General features: G+C 46.5%; 1 protein-coding gene across 4 annotated transcripts in view; it reads right to left on the reverse strand.

The window, feature by feature from the left end:
- Nucleotides 1–19,919, reverse strand: part of SAXO4 (stabilizer of axonemal microtubules 4) — a 194,745-nt gene that overhangs the window by 161,815 nt on the left and 13,011 nt on the right. The window contains exon 1 of one of the 4 annotated variants that reach the window (XM_069223246.1): nt 13,284–13,413. The exons of the other annotated variants lie outside the window; for them this stretch is intronic. The gene's annotated coding sequence lies outside the window, so the exon portion shown is untranslated. Of the gene's footprint in view, nt 1–13,283; nt 13,414–19,919 lie in introns of those variants that run through there. 4 annotated transcript variants of the gene reach the window in all.

Raw genomic sequence — 19,919 nt, forward strand, 5'->3', positions numbered from 1 at the left:
CTAGGCATGATGTCATCATGCATAGCCATTGTCCCAAACGCAAGACTGCACATGAGGCCCTTACAACAATGCCTAGCATCACAGTGGTCTCAAGCACAGGGTCACCTTCTAGATCTGGTGTTAATAGACCGCCAAACTTACCTCTCGCTTCTGTGGTGGAACAACATAAATTTAAACAAGGGGCGGCCTTTCCAAGACCCAGTGCCACAATACGTAATAACAACAGATGCTTCCATGACAGGGTGGGGAGCACACCTCGATCAACACAGCATACAAGGACAATGGAACGTACATCAAACAAAACTGCATATCAATCACCTAGAACTTCTAGCAGTTTTTCAAGCACTAAAAGCTTTCCAACCAATAATAGTTCACAAATACATTCTCGTCAAAACAGACAACATGACAACAATGTATTATCTAAACAAGCAGGGGGGGACGCACTCCACGCAGTTAAGCCTGCTAGCACAAAAAATTTGGCATTGGGCAATTCACAACCAAATTCGCCTAATTGCACAGTTTATACCAGGGATACAAAATCAACTCGCAGACAATCTCTCTCGAGATCACCAACAGGTCCACGAATGGGAAATTCACCCCCAAATTCTGAACACTTATTTCAAACTCTGGGGAACACCTCAGATAGACTTGTTTGCGACAAGGGAGAACGCAAAATGCCAAAACTTCGCATCCAGATACCCACACAAACAATCCCAAGGCAATGCCCTATGGATGAACTGGTCAGGGATATTTGCTTACGCTTTTCCTCCTCTCCCTCTCCTTCCTTACCTGGTAAACAAACTCAGTCAAAGCAAACTCAAACTCATATTGATAGCACCAACTTGGGCAAGGCAACCCTGGTACACAACGCTGCTAGACCTATCAGTGGTACCCTGCATCAAATTGCCCAACAGGCCAGATCTGTTGACACAGCACAACCAAAAGATCAGACACCCAGATCCAGCATCGCTGAATCTAGCAATCTGGCTCCTGAAATCCTAGAATTCGGGCACTTACAACTTACCCAAGAATGTATGGAAGTCATAAAACAAGCAAGAAGGCCATCCACCAGGCACTGCTATGCAAGTAAATGGAAGAGGTTTGTTTGCTACTGCCATATTAATCAAATACAACCATTACACACAACTCCAGAACATGTAGTGGGTTACTTGCTTCACTTACAAAAATCTAACCTAGCTTTCTCTTCCATTAAGATTCACCTTGCAGCAATATCTGCATACCTGCAAACTACCTATTCAACTTCCCTATATAAAATACCAGTCATTAAAGCATTCATGGAGGGCCTTAGGAGAATTATACCACCAAGAACACTACCTGTTCCTTCATGGAACCTAAATGTTGTCCTAACTAGACTTATGGGTCCACCTTTTGAACCCATGCACTCCTGCGACATACAGTTCCTAACCTGGAAGGTGGCATTTCTCATCGCCATTACTTCCCTAAGAAGAGTAAGCGAGATTCAGGCGTTTACTATACAGGAACCTTTTATACAACTACACAAAAATAAAGTCGTCCTAAGGACCAATCCTAAATTTTTGCCAAAGGTTATATCACCGTTCCATCTAAATCAAACAGTGGAACTTCCAGTGTTCTTTCCACAGCCAGATACCGTAGCTGAAAGGGCACTACATACATTAGATGTCAAAAGAGCATTAATGTATTACATTGACAGAACAAAAAACATCAGAAAGACTAAACAACTCTTTATTGCATTTCAAAAACCTCACGCAGGAAACCCAATTTCAAAACAAGGTATAGCCAGATGGATAGTTAAATGCATCCAAATCTGCTACCTTAAAGCTAAACGACAGCTGCCCATTACACCAAGGGCACACTCAACCAGAAAGAAAGGTGCTACCATGGCCTTTCTAGGAAACATCCCAATGCAAGAAATATGTAAGGCAGCCACATGGTCTACGCCTCACACATTCACCAAGCACTACTGTGTAGACGTGTTATCCGCACAACAAGCCACAGTAGGTCAAGCCGTATTAAGGACATTATTTCAGACTACTTCCACTCCTACAGGCTGATCCACCGCTTTTGGGGAAATAACTGCTTACTAGTCTATGCAGAACATGCGTATCTACAGCGACAGATGCCATCGAACTGAAAATGTCACTTACCCAGTGTACATCTGTTCGTGGCATCAGTCGCAGTAGATTCGCATGTGCCCACCCGCCTCCCCCCGGGAGCCTGTAGCAGTTTGGAAGTTACCTTCAATTATTTATATATGTATCATCTCAACCTTAAATAGGTGCATACTTAGTCACTCCATTGCATGGGCACTATTACTACAATTCAACTCCTACCTCACCCTCTGCGGGGAAAAACAATCGAAGATGGAGTCGACGCCCATGCGCAATGGAGACAAAAGGAGGAGTCACTCGGTCCCGTGACTCGAAAGACTTCTTCGAAGAAAAACAACTTGTAACACTCCGGCCCAACACCAGATGGCGAGCTATTGCAGAACATGCGAATCTACTGCGACTGATGCCACGAACAGATGTACACTGGGTAAGTGACATTTTCATTATAATTGGCGTGTGGTCCTTCATTTAGCGTCCTTATTGACTTATACCGAACAGGTGTCAACCAGTCACCTGGATAAGACAGAGTGACACTAGCCAAGCACTTCAATGGGTGCCCTACTGTGAGGCCTCCATGGCAAAGTCCCTTCCGGTTTGGTGGGCATGTTGACTCTGAGAGGGCAGCACCACGGTTGTTGATTTATTCAGGAAGATTCCCAAGACTGAGATCCCTTAGAGAGGGCAATATTGCAAAAGATAGGCCTGCAAAAACTGTGCAAAGCTAATAAAATGGATAATTACATGCACCCGGTGCCCCCCCGGGACGGCTATGAAACAGACTATGGAGCAGACTTCTATGGTGGCATCTTGTCCCCCCATAATGACGGATATTATGGCACTATCACAAACGCTAAGGAAGAAATGTTCATTAAAATGGACTCAGTCGCCATTGAGGTTGGTTTGCTCCAAGCTGACTTCAGAACCATGTCAGAACGGCTGAGAGGCATGTTAACGACCTCCTCCAGGAAGTGGACTCATTGAAAAAAACAGTACTGACCTCCATGCAGCCACTGCTCATATGGAGGGCTGCATATAAGATGCAGAAGGGTAGTGCAGAAGAAATAATCTGCAGTTCATTGGCTTCCCAGAGCGGGCAGAGAGCCAATCCGCTGAACTATTCCTGGAGGCGTGGATAACCACCACTTTGAAACCTCAGAAGCTATCCAACTTTTTCACTATTGAAAGAGCTCATCGCACACTTGAGCCAGTGCCTAAACCTGGGCGGCCCACCACTCCCATGCCCTCATTGCACAGCTCATCAATATAGGGATCAGGACTTTATCCTTCAACATATTAGAGCACACAGTGCTCCACAGAATGAGGGACACACCAATATGATATTCCCTGATTATACTCGCAGTGTGCAGGAACTCCGTAAAGGCCTTTAGCAAAAACCATCTGAGGGAACTTGACCTCAGGTATGCTCTGATGTTTCCTGCAAGGTTCAGTGTACAATATAACGGAAAGGCCCACTTCTTTAATTCCCGTGAGACCACTAATGACTGGATTGACACACTGGGCGGAACAGGGCAGAGTACTCCCTTGGAAAGGAAACGTGATCTGCAGAAGTCAACAGCTCACTCAAGCACCAGATCAGTGCGAAGCTCGACTACTTCTGAGACAAGTAAGAGGTTAAAACAAACTGACAAATAGTGGTACGCCTGAGGGCTCCAATTGTGTGCCTGACACTGCAGACTCCTTCCGCTGGCATCGTGGAGGCAGAGACAGCTTCAGCGATAGCACGGATTCAGGGACTTGAGGCGGCAGCTCCCACTTCCACTGCACTGGGTGTATGAACTGTGTGGTGGATCATCTGGTTGCTGGAAATGTGCTACATTTCACTGTGCTGAGCATTTAGGGAGTGTATGGGACTGACTGGGGCCTTGAGCGGCCCTGAACCCATGGCAATGGAACTGTAACATATGTTTTTCCCTACACTGGATGTTTTTGAGGGGGGATTAACAATAGACAAGAAAGGTACACGCTTGATGAACCTAGGGGTGGTGAGGGATGGTATGAAACAGTAAAATGTTATTACTGTGTGCCATTTTTCTCCTGGTGTAGATATAGGCCACCTTTACTACTAATAGCAGATGTTAATTTACTAATATGGGTGTATATGCTACTGGCATATAATTCACCTTCTATTTAGTAGAGATAGAGATTGAGGGCTCGAATCCCAATGGTTAGGTTCGAGTGCCTTTGGCCTTGCTGCACCGACGAGATACTAAGCTCTCTGCAATACGCAAAGCAGGGGTAGAGGCCTCTGCCATTTCAGGCTGGGTGGGGTGGTGGGATCTGAGTTTTAGCCTGGTTATAATGGGCTTCTGTTGTTTGCTCACACTGCGCAGGGGAGGGGGAGTAGATCATTTGTTTGGTGTTGGGGGGATTTGCCACAAAAATGTTGGGGAATTCTACCACAATTAGTTGTGAAACAGAGTATGGGTTGAATGGACGTACATTGCAGGTGGAGTTGAGTAAATGGGTAGCAAGTGTTCCCATACACGTATATTGGGAGATGCATTGGTGCTGGAAATTCCTAACGTGGAATGTAAAGGGGCTCAGACACCCAACTAAATGACAGAGGGTACATGTGTACTTTAAGCGTTATGACATTGCAATTGCCCTTACTCATGTAACACACTTAGATGGATTGCATCAGAGGGGTCAGATATTTGCAGCATCGTACTCTAGTTATACTGGGGGGTGTTGGTTGGGTGTCCCCTGGTATTCATTTTGCAGCTAGAGGAGTAGAGGTGGACACTGACTGTAGATACATTATAGTGGCTAGTACATTGGACTTGAGGTCATTATGTATCATAAATGTTTACGCCCCTAACACTGACAATGCTGACTTTTATGGGGCAATCATAAGGGCAGCACGTGCTCACCTGGACCCTGAGGTACTTATGGCCGGAGGCTTTAACTGTGCCTTCAACGGCGCACTTACCGTAACCCCCCCCCCTAAGGCAGATATGAAACCTTGCATGACTGGGCGTCTCTGGGAGGTGATGTGGGGTTTGGATCTTCTGGGTGTGGGGAGGGTAGGTAACCTACTGCAATCTACTTATGCCACACACAATGGGCAAGATGGTATTAATTAAAATGATAATCTTGGCCCATTGCTTATATATATTTCAGGGAGCTTTATTCGACATACCCAAAGAGTATTTTCTTGAACTCAATAAATTGATTGTGGAGTTGCTGTGGGCCTCGGGGAGGAAGAGAGTGAGTTTGTCCACACTGAAACGGCCTTGGCATCGAGGAGGGATAGAGCTGCCAGACCTGGAATTATACTATGTGCCAACACTGTTGCAACATGCTGCTCACTGGCTGGATGAGGGGGATAATTGGGAGAAACTTCTAGTCTCTGGGACACATGGGAACACAACCCTTCCGGAACTCCTCATGCTGGGGGCACAAGTACCTCCAAAAATACCATACACACGTGGCTAGGTTTGTAAGGCATGGGAATGGGCAGTTAGGAGGGTGATCAAATGTGCCCCTTATGCACCAGACATGTGTATACGGTCCCTACAGCCTTTCCTCCAAATAAAACAGACAATGGCAATGGGACGCTGACGTACAGAATGCTGTAATACACTTCCAGACTTGCACACTAACAATCGATTTATAACACTACAAGACGCAGTGGAGACCTTTCGCCTACGCCAAGGACAATTTTTACATTTCGCCACTGCTTGTGACCTATGGCCATCATTCCCTGAGGCCCCAAGGGAATCTTATTTCTTAACCACAATGTTGAACATAGCAGGAGGAAGGTGACTGATCTCTTTCCTTCATAAGGCATTCAGGGACGACGTCCCCCACATACCACTTCCGATACAAGGAAAATGGCAGAAAAGCCTGGGGAACAAATAACTGAGAAGGAATGGAACTTAGTGCCCATTGCAGTACAAAAAAGAACACCTAATGCTACGTTTAAATTAATACAGAACAGCATCATTCATCAATTCTACCTGATCCCGTCCACCCTTCACAAAATATACCCAGGTAGGGTTTCAGTTTGCCCTCGCTGTTATGTGGAGAGAGTGGACTTCTTACACATGATTTGGGACTGTAGGGCACGATATACCAACTGACTGTGACCTAAAGGCTGTTTGTGGCGACTAGATGGGAAGTCCCTAGGGATCCTAAACAGTGTCTCTTGGGTGTATTGCCAGCCCGTAATAACTGAGCAGGAAATTCTTACAATTGAGACACACATTGGATCTCTCCTGCCCCTCCTTGGGTGCAAGCATAGTTGGTTGATATAGCTGAATGGGCAGTGGCTGAGGAACTGCATATGAATAAATGCAGGAAAGACGCAAAGTTGGGAGTCGATCTGATCGCCTGGGCTGCCATGTTAGCAGACTTACTTGACCCCCATAAAAAACAGACCTCCCTAGATTCTGAGAATCTGGACCCTCAACTTTATAGTGGGGTACCGGGAAATGAGATGAAACGTCTTGACTTTTGCAGTCCTACCCCGCCCCTCTTGCATCGGAATACCTCTGCCATACTATGCATGTTCCTTAAATATTATGTGATCACCTAACCTGTTGTTTCACTTACAGCCATGCTCTTGGAAGTCAACCTAGCTAATATCATGTTGATAGTGTGTTTAAACAATCCAAACAATAAATAATACCTCGTGCTGTCTGGCTGCAGCCTGCTGTATGCGATGTCCTCAGCAGAAAGCAACTAAGTTGCAACAATTTTGATTTAATTTTGCAATATGGTTGATCTGCCAGAAAAAGTGCCCCCGTAAGACAAACAGGGGTACAGAAATGGAGAGACATTGTAGACACTGATAAAGCAGGGAGAGAGAGAGAGAAAGAGAGAGCGAGAGAAAGAGAGAGAGAAAGAGAGAGAGAGATTTAATAATAATTCATGCAACACAGAGCAGCAGTGGAACTTGTTGTGCTGCACGAAAGCGAGAGAGCATAAATGCTCCATTTTCACAAAGATATGGAGTATTTCTGCCCTCTTCTTGCGCTGCTGCACTATATGCTGCATACCGCCAATGCAGGCACCGTGCAGAATATCGGAAGGGTGCCTGCGTTATCAACAGGATTGTTTTTTAGCAGGAAGGGATAATTTCCTGCACAGAACAATAAATAGGCTCCTCTGTTGGGTAGGCACACGATTTTGGCACAAACCCATGTTTACAAAGCTTTATAAATCTGGGTTTGCATCAAAATACATGAGTAGAGCATGGGACCACGTATGCTTTGTGCATTTTAGCAACATTGTGTGAAATAGTTCTCTTAAATGTACTAGATCCCCATTTTTTAAAACGTTTTCTGGAAGGGAAATGTTTCAAACACTTCTGGAGCTGATCAAACTTCCAGGCTCTGTTCGCTCGATTAGTGCAGCTCGTGGCCAATATTTAAACAACTATATACAGGGAGTGCAGAATTATTAGGCAAGTTGTATTTTTGAGGATTAATTTTATTATTGAACAACAACCATGTTCTCAATGAACCCAAAAAACTCATTAATATCAAAGCTGAATATTTTTGGAAGTAGTTTTCAGTTTGTTTTTAGTTTTAGCTATGTTAGGGGGATATCTGTGTGTGCAGGTGACTATTACTGTGCATAATTATTAGGCAACTTAACAAAAAAAAATATATACCCATTTCAATTATTTATTATTACCAGTGAAACCAATATAACATCTCAACATTCACAAATATACATTTCTGACATTCAAAAACAAAACAAAAACAAATCAGTGACCAATATAGCCACCTTTCTTTGCAAGGACACTCAAAAGCCTGCCATCCATGGATTCTGTCAGTGTTTTGATCTGTTCACCATCAACATTGCGTGCAGCAGCAACCACAGCCTCCCAGACACTGTTCAGAGAGGTGTACTGTTTTCCCTCCTTGTAAATCTCACATTTGATGATGGACCACAGGTTCTCAATGGGGTTCAGATCAGGTGAACAAGGAGGCCATGTCATTAGATTTCCTTCTTTTATACCCTTTCTTGCCAGCCACGCTGTGGAGTACTTGGACGCGTGTGATGGAGCATTGTCCTGCATGAAAATCATGTTTTTCTTGAAGGATGCAGACTTCTTCCTGTACCACTGCTTGAAGAAGGTGTCTTCCAGGAACTGGCAGTAGGACTGGGAGTTGTGCTTGACTCCATCCTCAACCCGAAAAGGCCCCACAAGCTCATCTTTGATGATACCAGCCCAAACCAGTACTCCACCTCCACCTTGCTGGCGTCTGAGTCGGACTGGAGCTCTCTGCCCTTTACCAATCCAGCCACGGGCCCATCCATCTGGCCCATCAAGACTCACTCTCATTTCATTAGTCCATAAAACCTTAGAAAAATCAGTCTTGAGATATTTCTTGGCCCAGTCTTGACGTTTCAGCTTGTGTGTCTTGTTCAGTGGTGGTCGTCTTTCAGCCTTTCTTACCTTGGCCATGTCTCTGAGTATTGCACACCTTGTGCTTTTGGGCACTCCAGTGATGTTGCAGCTCTGAAATATGGCCAAACTGGTGGCAAGTGGCATCGTGGCAGCTGCACGCTTGACTTTTCTCAGTTCATGGGCAGTTATTTTGCGCCTTGGTTTTTCGACACGCTTCTTGCGACCCTGTTGACTATTTTGAATGAAACGCTTGATTGTTCGATGATCACGCTTCAGAAGCTTTGCAATTTTAAGAGTGCTGCATCCCTCTGCAAGATATCTCACTATTTTTGACTTTTCTGAGCCTGTCAAGTCCTTCTTTTGACCCATTTTGCCAAAGGAAAGGAAGTTGCCTAATAATTATGCACACCTGATATAGGGTGTTGATGTCATTAGACCACACCCCTTCTCATTACAGAGATGCACATCACCTAATATGCTTAATTGGTAGTAGGCTTTCGAGCCTATACAGCTTGGAGTAAGACAACATGCATAAAGAGGATGATGTGGTCAAAATACTCATTTGCCTAATAATTCTGCACTCCCTGTATTGCAAGGACAACATTATGCATTTACTTTATAATAAATTGATCATTGTATATTCCATGATAAAATGAGTGATAATTTTTTGCCATTGTAACTACCATTTTGTGGGCCTTACGACTCGCCAAAAAGGTGTGTAGTGGCGCACAGCAAAGCAGTTCTGTTTGGTAGAAGCATGTGGGAATGCAGCACTTAAATCTCAGTGGAGGTCCGGGGCTGAAAAGATACACTCCATATTGCAGAGATAGCATCTATAACCTCTACCTTCAGAGGAGGTCTTCAGGACGTTCTTAAAAAGGCCAATAATGGGCCCATTAATGTTTAGGGCTAAGGCTTCATGAAAGAACAAAGGCAATTTCTTAAGTGCAGACCACCTTTGAAAGCATGGAGCATGGAAGGCTTTCAACATGCCCAGGAACTCAAGGCTGCAACTTAAGTCTCGATGATTGTAGTCCAATTTCATATCAACATTGACCCCAGGGTCTCCCATTTTTCAGTGATTTATTATTGTACGTGTTAACCTTAATATCCAAGTTTGCGGTTTAACTGCCTTAAGGCATCAACTTAAGGGGGTACCGAAGAGTGCTGTATCATAGCAGTAAACTGCAGGTACTGGCATTTGCTGAGGAAAATGTCAGACACAAAGGGCAAACATTTCAGCTAATTCCATTGTTAATGAATGAAAGGACACCTAATCAGAAGGGGTGGGTCTAGGGCATGGAGCAATAATCCAACATACAAATCACAGTCATGCAAGCCAAGGTACCTATGGGGAAAGTGATGCTTACCTAGTACATTTATGTTGTGGCCAAAGAAAGAAATGGGCGGATTGTACAAGCACTTCATTTTCAAGGTGCTGCCCCTGCTAGTGGATATAGCCGTACTCATCGGATATTCCAGTTTTTTTGTGAATATCCTGTGCTGGTACACATGCAGTAAGAGCCCTTCTTTATAGAATTATAGTAGAGTACAGGGGGGAAAGGGTCCCACTGGTTCAGACATGAGATGCAAAAAGAGGTGTCCCAGCTCTGTGAAGCATTGTGAACGGTAGGGGGGTCGGGGAAGGTAAGGTGCTGGTGAGGTAGAAGCTCCCTCATGATACCTTGCACCCCGCTTCCGCCACCCTCCCCCCCTTTGTATGTTTCCTGTTCCACTGTAGTCTCCATGTCCAGGGTCTCCCGCCCCAACACTTCCACGGTCAGGTGTCTCCTGTGCCTGATGCTCCTGATCCTCCTGGCTGCCTCTAGTGGTGTCGCCTGGCTCCAGTGTGTACTTAGCCCCCATTGTGCATGTACTGGTACCACTTTGCACATTTCTCTCTTCCAGTGTGTTTATTTCTAGCTCAGGTTATTTTTTCCTGCCCCATTTTCTTTCTCCACGTCTCAGTGCTTTGTAATGCCAGTGTTTTCCAGTACCAAAGGGGTGCTTCGGCGCCCGAGTGGACACATTTCCATGGAGCAGTCAGTGTGGGTGTCTCCCAAGGACGTCATTTAGGGGCCGCCAGGGTAGCAGCTGAGACCCCTGGCTTGCCCTTTGCGACCCCTGGCACTGCCTTTGCGATTCCTGGCTTCAGAGGTGGCAAATTCAGTGCCAGGAACACAGTGGGAGCTCGTCCTTATGGACGTCAGTTGGGGCTCCACTCTCTTTGTTTTCTGTTATTTTTTTTATTACACTGATGGTGAATAATAATATAGTATTCACTATAAGTGTATTAAAAATGTGAATATGCCCTCCCATGGCAGCCGAGGTAAGGAAAAATGCTTTTAAATGTCTGTTGGGTGCGTGAGAGTGCGTTTATGTGAAAGAGAGCGTGTGTGTAAGTGTGATTGTGTATGTATGTGTAAGGATGTGTCTGTGAGTGAAAGTGGAAGCCAAAGGGCGCGTGATGTCACTTCCGCTCCCTCTGGTATTTTGCTGAATTGACATGCATGGTGTCTCCATAGCTGGTTAGTTGTTTCCCGGTCCCACTGTCTCTGCTTCCCAGAATTCAGTCTCTGGGGCTCCCTGTGCCTTCCTAAGTACTCGCCTCCGTGTTCACGCCTCCCTGTCACTGTCTCCTTGTACCAGAGTTACCCTGGCATGGTCGGCCACATTCTCCGCTTGTCCCCGGGTGTGCTTCCTAATTCTAGTGCCTCTACCGCCAGTCCAGCACCTCCCTTTAACTGCCCTAGTTTATCTCTTCAATGGAGGTGCTCTGTTTCCGTGCCTCTTGTCCCAGTCTTTCCCTGGCCTAGCGTCTCCGTATGGGCCAAGTGGGCAAGTGTCCGGCGCTACCACATTGCAAAGATTCCCCTGGTGAACAGCGGACACGTGTGCACAGTTACGTAGGAAAAAACTGTTTCTCTCCGGTTAACCACTCTCTGCCTAAACACTTCCTATCTTCCCCAACCCCTTTCTTGCTACCTTCTTCACATCTCTCTACCTCGCCTCTCCATCTCTCCCTTACACTCATCTGGGTCTGTTTCCTATTTCAACAAAATCCACATAAAAACGCATTCACAAAACTTTGCATTGTGCGATTTTGCCTATTTTATTCATGTCTTATAAATGAAAGTGACTCTTTATTGTTTGTTTACCAGACCTATTGGCTCTACCAAAGCTTCTTCATAAATACCTGTTGTACACAGGGTAATGAAAGCTATGTGTTTCCCCTTTGGCAAAAGAATATGTCAGAGTTCTTTATCTTCCACAAAATTGCTGTTGTGCCTCCCTGTCTAGTTTTCAACTATGTACTCGACCTGGATTCCATGAGTGAAGAGACTGGTTGTTTTACAGATACACTGAAGCAAATCAACAGTCTTATTTTTTGAGCAAGCATGTGCATTGCTTATAAACATCTTGTGAGACTCTAGAGCAGAGGTCTTCAAACTGGGGGGCCTCAAGTGATCCCGGGGGTCGCCAGACTCTGGTCAAAAGAAGAATTATACAGCCTTTGTTCTAAGCAAAAGCATGTTATTGCCTTTTTAAAAAGGTAACAGTATTTAACTACAATCTTTAAATAGGTCTGGACATATTTAAACATTGCCATCTTTATAAAACAATTGTGAAAAAGTCTGCAGACGGGGCAAAGATTTTTATTTTACAACTGGGGGGGCGCAGCATTAAAAAGTTTGGAGACCACTGCTCTAGAGGGAGACTAGGTCACGTGGAAAATGTCTTGCGAGTGCCATTTTCTGTTCCAGCAAGTCTTTCGCGATATCTCAAAAGACTTTTTTTACACAAAGTGTGCACTTGTTTAAAAAAAAAAAATTCAGACGAGATCCCAGCAAGTCACGTTTTCCTAGAAAAGGATAACTTTTCCAAACTTGCACGAAATTCCTTGATATTTTGTGACAAAAAATTATGTGATTTCACCCACGATAATCTCAACCTCTCTCTGCATAACTCATTGTCTCGCTAACTCACCCTCCCTCACCAGATTCTGTCCTTCCATCTATTGCTCTTTCTTTACCTTCCCTATCTCTCACTCTATCATTTCACTATCCCTGTCTGACCTGATCCCTCTTTATGTCTCCCTCTACGTCAATGTCCATCTCCCTCTAACAAATTACATTTGAACTCACCACCCTCCATGTAACCTACCTCTCTACCTTTCTTTCCCGCTCTTTCTACCTCAACTAGACTTTACCTCTCGCTCTCTCTCTCTGTACCTATCTTGTTGTACCTCATTTATGCCTACCTCATCAGTCACTTAATCCCCACTCTTATCTCTACCTCGTGCCCCACCGCTTGCTTATTCCCTTTATATAACCTCCAACACACTGTACAACTTTCATGATTCTCTCTCTCAACTATCTTTGTTTTCTCATGCCTCCCAACTTCACCTCACATCTTTTACCTCAGCCTGGCCCAGGTCTTGTTAAATGAGTAGTTTCAGTGAGAGGGCTACGTTCACTTTCCAAAAATATTCACTGTAAAACGGATCTTATGGAATGCATACCTCCGTCTGTCGAACGGGGAGTCACAACCAAAACACTAACTTGATGCATAAACCGGTCCACAACATACATTGATAAAGCGCCACACCACAAGACTGGTGTGTAGAGTAAGAAATAGAGAGAGGGGAGTGAGAGGCGGGTGATCGATGGGGCCAGGAACGGAGGGGCAAATAAGTAGAGCGAGAAGAGCTATGTACCCATGGCGTTACAGACGGAACCGAATACATTATAGAAGTTGAGATTCTGGTTTGGGGGCTTCCAAATGCTCACCTGCCGGGGCTAGGATCAGAGGAGAGCAGCGCCCCCAGACACCCGCTGAACGGAGGGGCGGAGGCCGCAGGGCCCGTGGGCTGCTCCTTGCTGGGAGAGACGCGGAGTCAGGCTGAAAGAGAACACAACACCTGCAGCCGGGCAACAGCGTCCCTGGCAACGCAGCGCGCGGGACAGTCCTCCTCAGCCCGGGCGCTTCAGCCCACTCACCGCACGCAGCCGAGCCAGGGTGGGCAAGCTACCGCAGCCACAGGGAGAACAGAGCAGGAGCGAAGAAGGAGCCGAGCCATGGAACGACCCGTCCCGTGTCCGAGAAACAGTTGTACTTTTTTTTGTTCTGAGTAAAACTCAATGTTCTTTGCACGCAGAACACACAACTTATATTTTATTTCTGTTCATATAGTGTTGCAGGGCTGCCTACACATTATGCAGGGGTGTTTTTTTCTGTACAAAGTGTCCTTGTGGATTAGGGGAGAAGGCCTGCCCTGGCTCGTGTGTGGCTTCTCCTTCAATTGGCCCCAGGAGACAAGCCAGACCTTTGGGCTCAGCCAAATTCGAGCCTGTCCTGGCTCCTCCACCTGCCTATCAGCAGAGCCTCTCGAGCACCATTCACAACAGCAGAGCCTGTTGTAAACAGCTGCAGACAGCAGGCAGAGCAGTGCACTAACGTCCACTGTAACCAGGGTTACTCAACCCCTCCCAGTCATGTGAGTTCCCCCCCCCCAGGAGCTCTCAGGCCCTTCCCTCATGCACCTTCCCCTTCTTTACTTACACACAAGAGACATCTATTGGTGCATAACGGCCACAGTTTATTCCCGTATACCAAGTATCATTAACAACACAATCCATGATCAACACAAACTTCAGACTTAGTTCATATTTATCCAATATTGTAAAACAATAGGTTCCGGTTCGGTCAATTTTTGCCTTGACTGCACCCCCTGACAGCGTCTGCACGATAGCCTCCTCTTCTTGTAGGCATCTGGCAGTTAGGCGGTCTCTAGGCTTCACCGTGGTACCGAGATATGTGTGGGCGGCCCTTATGCCTGGCCCAGGCAGAGCTGTGTCTGCCCTGTGCTGACCGCCTCTGCTGACCATTTGCCTGCTCCACAGTACCCCTGCCGTGAGGCATCCCAAGGACACATACTTGAGCGGCTCCTCTTCTAGGCTATTGTGCTTGTCCTAACTGTTCTTCTGTGCTGTCTCTTCCACTCTGCCTGTGGTTTTTCAACCTCAAACAGCTCCCCCCACGTGCTACCTACCCCTTTGGCTGAAACCCATCTGGTCAAGAGCTCCTGCTATGTTGAGTATAAACAGGGACATCCCCACCCCAGTCCAACCTCCTCCATCTGCCTCATAGTAACCTTAGGTTTTAAGATTCATCAACCTGTGTTGGACGAACCCCCATCCGTATGCTTTGCACACCTTTGCCTGGATCAAATGCTCCCCGTCATTTGAAGCGGGCTATGATTTCTGACCAAATCAGCTCTGCCAGATGAATGAGCCTGGCATTGGCTGTGAGGCCGGATATCATCGCCCCTATCAGGTCCCTCCGTCCCAGGCTGGCCAAATCATTCCCTCAAAAGTGTACTACTACATCATTGGGCCTCCCTTCCTGTTGAAGTGCATTCTGAATAGCAGGTAGTAATTGTTTCCACCTCATGCCCGTCCTCCCCATCCAAGACACTATTGTGTTGTGCAGCCAGAGCTCCTTGCAATCCGTCTGCGCCAATGCCAACCATTGAGCCCTGGAGATGTAGGAATGTTCCAGAATCCACACTCCGCGCCTGAGTTTGGAGGGCCTGCTATGAGAGAAATGCAGTTCAGATAGCGGCGGGCCAAATGTAATCCTTAAAGGCTCCAGAGGCCTATCTCCCTATCCATTTTATGTGTTCCACACTAAGTCCATTCATTGCTGCTGTCCTTGCAGCGCCTACATGAAATGAGTGGGACTTAAATTCCCTGGGGGGGGAGACCGGACCTGCCGAGAGCCTCCTGAGGACCGCATTGAAATGGAAGCGGCTAAGGCAAGAGCTATCCTCATGTCGGAAGAGTGGGCGCCCCATCTGTATTCTTTGCTGCAGGCACTGCAGGTATCTACGTATGAGACATACCGGCAGTACTCAATGTCATCCAGGCAATCTACGCACATATATTTGTCTTTGGCCTCCTGATCCATCTTGGAGCAGTGTAGGTATATTGTCATGTGCCCTTCACCCATGTGTAAATACTCGCCTCTTAAGCATGCAGTCCCTGGATTGTACCTGGAAGGGGCTACCAGCACACTAACCCTGTAGGCCCCAGAGAATGTCAGCGTAAACACCGCCCTGAAGAGTATAACTTCTTGTTCATGGCTGCAAATGTTCTGGAGTCCCCTGAACAACCCTCACAATATGTTGAAATGAATGGGGTGCCTTTTTATCCTTATGCCTTGGTTGTGGAGACTCCAACCTTTTCATAGCTGCCCTACAGTAGAGGGCGCTGACTGGATCCTTCCCGGTTGCCAGCTCAGCATAATAGGACACCACATTAATGTGGGTCTGCGCCAATGACCTGGTCCTCCCCCCTCAGAAAGCTTAATGTATGAATGTTCCCACAACCCTGCTTGTCACCTCACAACGCCCATGCACACTGGTTACCCACTGAAATGTCGCCCAGCACTTATATTTCTCAGCTGTTTTGGGAGCCTAGGCATTTCAACCAAAACTGTCAAGTTGGGTCTACCAGGCTCCACAGGTGTCCCAGAACCAGTGTCATGACAGGATCCGCCTGTGGTGCCAGCTCTCTGAATCTCTGCCACTGAAAATGAGATACAGCGTCAGCCACTGAGTTAACACAACCCAGAAGGTGTCTGGCTCTAATGGCTGTTTGCCCTAAGTGGTCACCCGACCAAGGGCCTCATTTGCGAGCCCCTAGCACCACTGGAGCATCACTTTTTGTGACCATCTGGTGGCACTGTGCACTGCACCATATTTACAAGGTGGACTTTTTGTGGCTTAACGCCACCTTGTAAATACAGCCCCTTCACACGCAGAACTTTGCGCGGAAGGGGCTTGCAATGTGTGTTGCTGTGGGCGTGCCACTGCAACACTCATTGCATTTTGACACTGCCCCAGATTTGTAAGATTTTCTAAACCTGAGGCAGCACCAAAATCTAACACCTTTCTAGGGGTGGCATTAGCATGGCAAAACATGTAGAAATGCTTTCATTTCTCCTCGCTATTTGCTGTTTCTATAAAGAGCAAATCACCATTGAAGATTGTTTTTGTGCAGGAAGGTGTGCCTTCCTGCACAAAAACAGTCTTCCCCCGCAACACAGACATCCTTGCACCATGAAGCAAAGGTGACTGCATTGGTACTCAGCAGCAAATTTAGCACCAACGCAGGGGGAAACACAGGGGTGCCCCATATTCTTTTTAATACAGTACATCCCTGCATTTCTAAAGTGATGCAGCGTGGTGCTGCCAATTCTGGTGCCACGCTGCCCCACTTTATTGTTAATGAGTGCCTAAGCATGCATAGTACTGGTGAGCAACATGCTGTCTCTAGGTTCAGAGCTTGCACCAACGCATGCTTGTCCACCCACAGAGTGATTTGCCTCTTGGCGAGCCGTTCTTCCCAAATGGAAAAAGCAACTAGGATGTGGAAGAGTTCCAGAACTGTCATGTTTTTGATGATTTTCTTTGCATGTCATTCTGTTGGCCAGCAGGCGGCTGCCCACACTGAACCCAGGAGGGCCCGAATCCTTTGCCCCGCTGCATCAGTGAAGAGTTCTAGTTGCACAGCTGTCACCCAAGGTTAACACCACATCAAGGTTCCATTGAAGCCTTCCAAAAAGGCCGGCCATTGCCTGAGGTCTTCCTTTACCCCTTGCATGAGCCTGACCCTGTGGTGTCTATTTAGCCTTTGGTCAGCCACACCAGGCACTTCACAAAAGGTCTCCCAGCCGGGTCCTCGTGATTGGCAAAATTCAGTTTTCGTAGCAGTTGCTGCCCTTCACCTAGTGTAGCTTTATCCTCAAGAGCAACTGTTCAATTATATGCTTGAGTTCCTCTATTTTAGCTGATGGTAGCCTACTTATGCCCTGCTCGGCGTCCAACTCAATACCCAGGAAGGGCAGCTGTGTGACTGGCCCTCTGTTTTCTCATGTGCTAGCTGTACCCCTGGCTCCTCTACCATTGTCACAAAATGGCCCAACAAATCCTCACATTCCGCTGTGCCTGGGGCATGGATGAACAGGACGTTGTCGAGGTAGTGTACCCGTCCCCCCAGGGCCGGCTTTTGGGCGGTGCGAGCGGTGCGACCGCACCGGGCGCCAACCACAGGGGGTGCTTTGTTTATCAATAGCTTCCGAAACTTGCGATTTAAAAGCACTTGCTGAAAACTTGCTTGTGCGTTTAGCCTTCAAGGAACAATTAAAATGTCAAGATACCTCTTGTGTTCCTGCTAGAGAGAGAGATGGGAGTTTTGCCTAATGGCAGCTCTGACTCAACATAAAGTAGCATTGAGGTTTAATATGCCTGCTGCAAAAATAGAACTAAGGGGGCATATTTAAAATACGGTGCACCATGGCGGTAGTTAGGGGACCAGCGTCAGAATTTTTTACGCTAGTCCGGCGCTTTGCAGGATTAGCGTAAATTTTGACGCTAATCTTGCAAAGCCCCAGAGGCCCATTGTAACCAATGGAAGCCTCCTTTTAATGCCTGCTCTGAGCAGCCGTTAAAAGTGCCGGGAAAAAAATGACATAAAGAAATCTAATAGATTTCTTTGCTTCATTTTCTTGACCACCCTAACGGGGGGATGGCGCAGGCATAATGTAGCGCAAAGGGTTACAATGTGGCGCAATGCATGCATTGCGCCTCTTTGGATATATGGCGTAGCGTTTTAGGCCTTCTAATGCCCCATTAGTGTAAAAAAAGTGACACTAATGTGGTGTTAGAGTGGCACTAGGGGCTCTTAAATATACCCCTAGGGCAGTGCTTAATTTGTGCTTGTTGTTTCCGGTGCGGAGCACCAACACTTATTTTTGAGGGCCAGCACTTATTTTTCGGCCTCAAGCATTTACTGCGAGAAAAAGACACATATGGGAAAGACAGAGGATGAGAAAAACGAAAAAGCTTCACAATGGGAAAAAGCTGAAATCCGCAAGAGTGCTCTGAAGGGGCAGGGTCTGCCTGTAAATGGGTTGAAGAGGCCCAAGATGGCTTCAGGATTACGCTGCCACTGTATTCTGTATTCACACATTTAATTGCGGCAGCCACATGTTTAAGAGGAGCGCTTTGGGCACCGGCACCTTTTTATTTACAAATTAAGCACTGCCCTATGGGGCATATTTGAAAAAAGTGTCGCTGCACACAGTGCTGCGCCACTTTTCTTCTGCACTTTAGCACCCCCCTCTAACGCCACCATGTGTGCATCATATTTAAAATACGGCGCACCATGGCGTTAGTTTGGGGACTAGCGTCAGAATCTTTTATGCTAGTCCGGCGCTTTGCAGGATTAGAATAAAAAATGTTGACGCTAATCCTGCAAAACACCCAGAGGCCCATCGTAACCAATGGAAGCCTCCTTTTAATGCAGGCTGTGAGCAGGTGTTAAAAGTGCTGGAAAAAAATGATACAAAGAAATCTGTCAGATTTCTTTGCGCCATTTTTTTTGCCCCCCCCCTCTTAACGGTGGTATGACCCCTTTGCATACATTATGCCTGGCTCAAGGTTACAAAGTGGCACAATGCATGCATTGCACCAGTTTGTAAATATGGCGCAGCATTTTTGGCCCTCTAACGTCACATTAGCTTAAAATTAAATTACACTAATGTGGCGTTAGAATGCCACTAGGGGCTCTTAAATATGCCCCTATGGGGCATATTTGAAAAAAGCGGTGCTGCACACAGTGCTATACAACTTTTCTTGCACCCCTTAGCACTCCCCTAACGCTACCATGTGTGCACTGTATTTAAAATACGGCACAACATGGCGGTAGTTAGGGGACTGGTGTCAGAATTTTTTACGCTAGTCCAGCACTTTGCAGGATTAGCGTAAAAAATGTTGATGCTAATCCTGCAAAGCACCCAGAGGCCCATTGTAACCAACAGATGCCTCCTTTTAACGTCTACCCTGAGCAGGCATTAAAAGTGCCAGGAAAAAATGGCGCAAAGAAATCTGTCAGATTTCTTTGAGCCATTTATTTGGCCCTCCCTAACGGGGGAACGCCACCTTTGCATACATTATGCCTGGCGCAGGCATAATTTAGCGCAAATCGATACAAAGTGGCACAATGCATGCATTGCACCACTTTGTAAATATGGCATGGCATTTTTGGCCTTCTAACACCACACTAGCCTAAAACAAATTATGCTAATGCAGTATTAGAGTGGCGCTATGGGCTCTTAAATATGCCCCAATATTTTATGAGGCTAGCTGAGGGTATTATTAAAGCCAGCCTTTACATTTGCTTTAAAACACATGAATGTATGTGAAAGGGGACCGATGGAGAATTGAGGGGCACATTTGCCAGGTGGTAGTGAGTGAAACCGAGGAGGAGGTCATGGGGTGGAGGGTGCCACAATAAACTGTCGCACAGGGCGCCACCAGTCCAAAAGCCGGCCCTGCATCCCCCCACAGGATATCGGACACC

Source organism: Pleurodeles waltl, chromosome 3_1 (assembly GCF_031143425.1).
Source record: "Pleurodeles waltl isolate 20211129_DDA chromosome 3_1, aPleWal1.hap1.20221129, whole genome shotgun sequence".
Lineage (NCBI taxonomy): Eukaryota > Metazoa > Chordata > Amphibia > Caudata > Salamandridae > Pleurodeles > Pleurodeles waltl.